The sequence below is a fragment of the Mastomys coucha genome, unplaced genomic scaffold, assembly GCF_008632895.1.
Source record: "Mastomys coucha isolate ucsf_1 unplaced genomic scaffold, UCSF_Mcou_1 pScaffold16, whole genome shotgun sequence".
NCBI lineage: Eukaryota > Metazoa > Chordata > Mammalia > Rodentia > Muridae > Mastomys > Mastomys coucha.
This window is the reverse complement of record NW_022196898.1, coordinates 57,039,677-57,047,409: the sequence shown is the minus strand read 5'-3', so window position 1 is coordinate 57,047,409 and position 7,733 is coordinate 57,039,677. Positions and strand designations below refer to the sequence as shown.

The 7,733-nt window shown below is 44.9% G+C and overlaps 1 long non-coding RNA gene across 1 annotated transcript in view; it reads left to right on the top strand.

Annotated features, from left to right (window-relative positions):
- LOC116093647 overlaps positions 1-6,611 on the top strand; it is a 12,480-nt gene extending 5,869 nt beyond the window's left edge. The window contains exon 3 of the long non-coding RNA XR_004119775.1: positions 6,352-6,611. This is a non-coding gene — a long non-coding RNA (uncharacterized LOC116093647). The remainder of the gene's footprint in view (positions 1-6,351) is intronic.
- Positions 6,612-7,733: the final 1,122 nt, after the last annotated feature.

Here is a 7,733-nt window from a genome sequence, read left to right as displayed (position 1 = left end):
CACCACCACCACCTCCACCTCCACCACTACCGCCGCCACCACCACCACCACCACCACCACCACTCCCAGTGCTTGTAATATCTGCTCTAGGCCTTCAGCTGTTCTCAAAACACCTCCATACTCCCTTGCTTAATCCTACCATTAAGTAGGCATGTCACCCCCATGCCACTCTCCCCCAAAAGACTGCTATCCCCAATAGATATACCCTCCCCTTAGTTACATATCTCATATACTACCTCTACATTACCCATGATACTGTCACCACTGGCAAAAAGCACACTGCCACATCACATGTGGACAGAAAACCGTGTCAAAATTCCTTCTGCAAACATTCTACCATTAGACTTCAGTTGCCTGTCATTCCCCATATCAAGACAACACCGTTGTTCTTCCCAAACTTATCCTGGGTTTTAATCACATCCTGCCAAGTGTTGCTAATATATCTAAACGGGGGGGGGGGACATAAACAGTGTTTACCCTATCTATTGGCCAAACAACAAATCAAAATATCACTCCACTAAAGTTTACTCTGGGGAAATTACAGAGCAAAGTTCCCTCTAGGCTTACTTACAGAACAATGGTGAGGGATTATGGGCAGAAGCATGGACATCCTGAAGGCAAAATCTGCACCCAGCATGAATGTGGTGATTTTAATGAGAAAGGTCCATAGGCAAATATTTTTGAATGCTCAGTCACTGGAGGGTTAGAAAGATTAGGAGACATGGCCTTGTTGGAGGAAGTGTGTCACTTGGGGTGGGTTTTGAAGTTTCAAAAGTCCATGGGAGGCCCACTGTTCTTTCTCTTGATCTGCAAATAATATGTAGCTCTCAGCTACTCCTCCAGCACCATGTTCCCTGCATGACAACACTGGACTAAAACTCTGAAACTGTAAATAAGTTCCCAATTAAATCCTTTTTCTTTATAAGAGTTGCCTTGGTCATGTTGTGTCTTCACAGCAATAGAACAGTAACTATGTCAGAAATTAGTACCAGGGAGCAGGATATTTCTGTAACAGACCTCACAACTACCTGTTGACAGAATGTGGACTTTGGATTAATGTGCCATACTTGTATAAGCAGGGAAGACAGTGGTGCCGAGAGCAATGGAAAATGCAAAGGCCTGGTTCCAAAGGTTTCGGAGGAGAAGAATACTAACAAGTAGCCTAGAGACCATTCTTGTGATATTTTGGGGAAGACTGTGGCTGCTTGTTGCCCTTGTCCTGAAGATCTGCCTGAGGTTCAGCTGAAGAATTTTGGATTGATGGCTTTGGCAGAGGAGATTTCAAGACAACTTGGTATTTATTAATGGTGTCATGTGGTCACTCTTGTTAGCATACAGGCATTTCCACCAGTCTCCTCATAGGGACCTAGCAACAGCTACATCATCATCTGCCACTGCCAGGTGTGCCAGGTATGGGCTGAGTATAAAAAGACTGCCTACCACCATAGCTCTGTTCCCATGTTTCTCTGTCTGTTCCAGTGTCCCACTCTACACCCTCATGGTTCTGCCCCTCTGTCTGCCTCTACTCCTGTTCGCTCCCAGGTACTCCCTCACCACATTATATTCTTAACAAGTCTTATGTAGTAGATCTATAAAGAAAAGGACCAAGGTGAGCAAACAGATACAAAATGTACAGTTTGAGGAGAAATCATTTTCCAGGAATTATAATGGAGCTAAGTGATCAAGGAGATAAAAAGTCTAAAGGAAAGCCTGATGCTAAATGGATTAAAAGGAGTGGAGACCCCAGGCTAAGACCCCACCCAGCTAAATTTCCAACGTGTAAAAAAAGGAACTAAAGAAAAACTTAAATGTAGAGGAAACCATCAACAACAGAAAGCTGATGCAAATGTAATTGTAGTCCTTCCCAGACCTAACTGAAAGAAGGGATTTATGATCTTGCCCCAGCAAGCACTAGAACTTGGCAGCTGCAGTCATGTTCTGACTTTAGAGCCAAGAATAGAAGAAAGGGGTTATGGAATCTCCACTTGAGTCTAAAGAAAGCCACTGAGGCCAGGCATGTGTCAGGGGTGTCCCTGCGTGAAGGCCCAGAGATACCATTTCATGAATCCAAAGCCTGGATTGCATTGGAGACCCCCAAAATGCTGCAGATGCTAGTCATGGGATACCTGCTGTAATGGTTTGTACATGCTTGGCCCAGGGAGTGGCACTATTATGGAATGTGGCTTTGTTGGATAGGTGTGTCACTCTGGGCGTGGGCTTAAGACCCTCACCCTAGCTGCCTGGAAGTCAGTCTTACACTAGCAGCTTTCAGATGAAGATGTAGAATGCTCAGCTCCTCCTGTACCATGGCTACCTGCACGTTGCCATGCTTCCTGCTATGATGATAATGGACTGAACCTCTGAACCTGTAAGCCAGCCCCAATTAAATGTTGTCTTTTATAAGACTTGCCTTGGTCATGGTGTCTGTTCACAGCAGTAAAACCCTAAGACACCTGCCAATGAGAGCTTGCAGACCAGGTATAGAGAAAGAGCTCAAAAGAGAAAAACGTGTTGCAGTCAAAGAAAGTTGAAGAGAGTTGATGACCTGAAGAGGGCTTTGACATCAGCCATGGAGATGGGGAGTTTTGAGTTTGCCCCACTAGTTTTCAAAACTGCTTACTTTGGTCTCTGTTCTCCCCTCTGGAATTGTCATATATATTCTGTGCCATTGTATGTTGAAAGTATGTGATCTGATCTTTTATTTTATTGGAGTGTTGCTATTAAGACATTGCCTTAAGTTGCAGAAGAGACTTTGAACTTTAGACGTTTAAACAATGCTGAGACTGTGAAAGATTATGGTAATTTTTGAAGTAGGACCAAATGCCTTCTGCATAATGATATGGCTACCAGCCCATGGGGGCTATGGGGTGGGGTATGGTGGCTTGAATGAGAATACTACCCCCTATAGGCACACATATTTGAATGCTTAGTCACCAATGAATGGAACTCAAGAGGTATTTGGTCATTGGTGTCTCTTTATAGCAGTAGAACAGTGACTAAGATAATGAATGATGACATCCCTACTGCAGATAAAAAGAACTTGCCTTGAGTACTGCCATTTTTGTTAGGGTCCAGGAGTCACCCCACAAACCACACAGATACTTAGTCAGACACGGATGGTTTATTAAATGCACACTGGAAGACTGATTGACCAGGGCAACAGCTAAAAGCTATAAGATGGACATTTCTCAAGGCAAGCTTATAAAGGCTAAAATGGCAAAAACCACAGTGAGCTCATACACAGATGTTGGAAGCGCTGCCCAGTAGTCAGCCCTTACTCAAGCCATTTTAGACATAAAAGGTCATATTGACCTTTAATTTGATAGGTCCTACATGAAGCTCATAGTTGGAGAATTTCTTAAGATTAACAAACCTCATACCATACAGAGCAGGTTATGTGTTACACCACACACTCAAATGGCAGGAAAGGTTTCCCTTGCCATGAACTCCCTTTGCAAATCCTCAAAGCAGAAAAATGGTCAAGCCCTGCCTGAGGAACTCCAGCAGTGGGCCCCGTCCGAAGACCTCCCGACCTGTCAGAACTGTACTGTACAAAGGTTATCTCCTGCCTCTCACTGGCACTCTCCCCAGGTGATGCTAATTTTAAGTGAAAAGTCTAAACAAAAGCTGAACTTCCCACAGAAACACTCCAATCCCTGAGCACAAAACTCCACCAATCCCTGAACAGGAAAACTCACCAATTCCTGAGTTGCCCTAAACTTGAAATCCGGCCAATCCTCTCCCTGAAAAGTTCCACCCTAGAAAGCACCACCCCCTAAGGACCCCTATATAAACACTGTGCTTTGACCAATTCACTGCTGCTGTCTGCTCAGGAGTAGAGGCAGCCGCTCCTGCATTTGTCCCTCCTCTCCCAGGACTCTCTAGTAAATCTCTTTTATGAGAGTAGCTGCCTGGTGTGACTCTCTCATCAGAAGACTAGAAGTAATGAAGAAGGGAAGAATCAAAGAGAAGGAGGAAGGCTGAGGCTCTTGAGTGCCTCCGCTCAGCTGGGGGTACCTGCCCCTGGGAGCTGCAGTGCCTCAGCTGGGGGTACCCTCCCCCTGGGGGCTGCAGTGCCGAAGCTGGGGGTACCCTTCCCTGGGAGCTGCAGTGCCAAAGCTGAGGAGGCTTCCTCTCAGCTCTGGTTCCTGGGCTAGCATGTCTCAGGATGCCTTTCTATTGGACACAGTCCCACCTCAGAGCTGTGTAGTCCCTAGGCCCCCAGGTCTCAGGATAACCCTTCCATTAGGATGCCTTCTCCCCTCAGAGCTGTTTGGTTCCTGGGCTTCCGTCTCAGGACACCTTCCCATCTGAGCAGAAAGGCCAACAGTATGTGGTCAGCATGACTCTGGTCTGAATCAAGTTATTTTTCTGTGTCAATGACTGCAGGCATATTACAGTAACAATATGAAATAGCTGGCTGGTGTGGAACAAAAAGGCTACAGCTATCCTGGGGTTGTGGGGGCAGTCTCCAACGATTTTTGACTTTAGACTCCATTTTACCTAAGCAATTCCCTCTCTAAGCAACAATAGTTCCCCAAAAGATAATGCCTGATCCTAACAATAGAAAGAACAAATGAATTTGATTGCTTGGCCAAAAACACTTACATTCAATGTCAGCCAACAATGATGGAGCAATGGGGTTGTCCCTAAACCCCAAGTTCTGTTTGGTAAAAATTGTAACTGTTACTCAGCCCAGATGCGTGCGGGTTTTATGCTTATAAATGCTGCTTCGATCTATACTCGGGGCTGCCAGAAGAAACAAGGCTCCCAAGTCCTTGTCTGGTGGCCCTGATCTATCAATGACTGCTTATGTGGTGGGAATAATAAAAGACTTTGCTGCTTCACAAGCCCACTGGTATTTTCTCTCCCCTTCTCGTGGTGCACATGGCGTTCACTGAGAACTACTGTACTTACTTAGCTACAATCAGCCAATTGGTGTTTGTGTTGACATTCAAATGAAAGGCAAGCACTGAGTTTTGTCATTTCTTTTTTTTGTTTGTTTGTTTTTTGGTTTTTCGAGACAGGGTTTCTCTGTGTAGCCCTGGCTGTCCTGGAACTCACTTTTGTAGACCAGGCTGGCCTCAAACTCAGAAATCCAACTGCCTCTGCCTCCCAAGTGCTGGGATTAAAGGTGTGCACCACCACTGCCCGGCACGTGATTTGTCATTTCTTGACACCCAACCCAACCTTTTTCTTTGCTTCTGTTTTTGCTTTCAAGACAGGGTTTCTCTGTGTAGCTGTCCTGGAACTCCATTGCAGACCAGGCTGGCCTTTCTGCCTCTGCCCCTGGGATTCATCTGAGTGCTGGGATTAAGTGTGGGTGACCCCAGCACAAGGCTAAGGATTCTGTGCTTTTACAGCGCACCTACTTAAGAACTCTTCTCTGCATCTGTGATCTGCTTAGGTTGCTGCTTCCTCAGAACTGGGCATGAACCTGGATGAATCCACATGATTCCTGTTTCCAGTTCCATTCCTTTGTCATTAGTGCCTGGTGCTAGCATCTTGATTTTCTCTGTGTTGTCCCCATCCAAACTTTCTAAAATGTTATATAGAAGGATCATCCATTTGCAGGGACGTCACTGGCATGTGGATCAGCTAGGAGCTGATCATTCAGTATACATCATGACCATATAGAGATCCTCTGCCAACGGCACTGAATTAGAGACTTTATTCTTTTTGTGTCCAACAGCTTAAAATAAATTCAGTATCAACAAATTCATGAGCCATCTGCTCAGCAGATCACTACCATCTGTAGCCTTGGCCCTGTTACCTGATTCGAAGCCTTGCAAAAAATGCCCTTGGCCAAACATTGCATTATATCAGAATTTAGATTCCCAGCTGGGCATCTTTAACCCTAGCATTCAGATCCCTTCACCTAGGGAGATTGAAGCCAGTCTGGAAACAAAATGAAAAATCTCATAATTTTTTGAGAAAAGTCTCAAAAAATAAGGTTAACTTTAAAAAAAAAAAAAAGGAGCCAGGGTTAGTGCATATGCCTTTAAAGGCAGTGGCAGGCAGTTTTCTGTGAGTTTCAGGCCAACAAAAGATACTTGGAGAGACCTAGTCTCAAACAAACAAACAAACTAGGTGCATGATGGACATGTCAGATGGCTTTTATCCCAGCACTCAGGAGGCAGAAGCAAGAGGATCTTTGAGTTTAAAACCAGCCTGGTCTACAGAACATGTTTGAGGCCAGACATCTACACAGTGAGACCCTGTCCCCAACTTTATGCAAAAAAAAAAAAAAAGTCATTAAAAAAAGTAGCAGAAAAGTTGTTTGCAGATCTTCATAGTCTTCTTTTCCCGAATTCTAACTTAAAGAAACCTAACTTTTTTTTTCTTTTTCAGGGTATCAACCAAGGCCTAAACATTCTTTCCTTGGCACTCTGTACCCTCCCACTGTTTCTTTGAAGACTCCCTTCATTCCTTTTACCCTCACCCTCTCCCAACACATCCTTCCTGAAGTGGCTTGCCAACCTCTGTGTCTTAACATAAAGCCAAGACTTTTTCTCGTCTCCCTCCAACCCCCCAGCAGCGGTTGAATTTTCAGTTGGCCTTCCCTATTGTTTTTTTCTCCAACTCTAATAAAAATGGTTCTCAAATTCCACCCACATACAACACTAATAACAAAGAAAAAAGGAAAGAGGGAAAGGACTAAGGGAGAAACAAATAAATAAGCCACTCAGGAGGTAGAGGCAAGAAAATCAGGAGTTCAAGGTCATTCATAGCTGCACAGCTATTTTATTTTTAGGTTTAGTTTTTCAGGACAGAGTTCTCTGTGTAAGAGCCTTGACTATTCTGGAACTCAGTTTGTAGACTATGCTGGCCTCAAAGGAACAGAGATCCACCTGCCTCTGCCTCCCAAGTGATGGGATCCAAAGTATGGACCGTAATGCCCAGCACTGCATAGCAATTTGAACACCAATCTGGGCTATGAAAGGGACCCTGTCCCACCCCATGTCGGAGATTGGTTTTAAAGCTTTAAGTCAAGCCAGCCATCTGTGTGTCCAAACGCTGAAAACACTTATCCCCAAATGGTTTTTGATTAATCAATAAAGATGCCAACAGCCAATGGCTGGGCATAGGGTGGGGACTCAGAGAGGAACAGAGAAGGGCAAAAGGATGGGGGGTAGGAGCTGCAGTAGATAAAGCCCAACAGCCATGACAGAATTTGTTTAAGTGGCCACTGGCCACTTCCTCCATTGGGCCTGGGGTGTCAGGGGGAGGGTTAGGAGTGCCCAGTCTTTGAGGTAGCCAAGGCATTTTAAAAGTGTGTGTGTGTGTGTGTGTGTGTGTGTGTGTGTGTGTGTGTATTTGTGTGTATCTGTGTATCATTCATTCAAATATCCATAGGTAGCTCCTGGGTGGGTGAGCACATGCGATCCATTGGGAGCACAAGGCAGTGCCACATAAACTCACCACTACAACCCTAAACAAAAAACAAAAGAGAAACATAATGGTTTAATTACAAAAAGTAGAAATCAGCTGAGTGGGGGTGATGATGCACACCTTTACTCCCAGCACTAGGGAGGCAGGGGCAAGTGCATCTCTGAGTACGAGGCCAGCCTGGTCGGCAGACAAAACCTGCCTTGAAAAAACAACATAAGAAGAAAGAGGAAGGAGAAGGAAGGAGGAAGAAAAAGGAAAAAGGAAAAGAAAGGAAAGAAGGAGGAGAAGGAGAAGCAGGAGCAGCAGCTGCTGCAGTTGGCAAAGAAAGACAGGAAACCCTT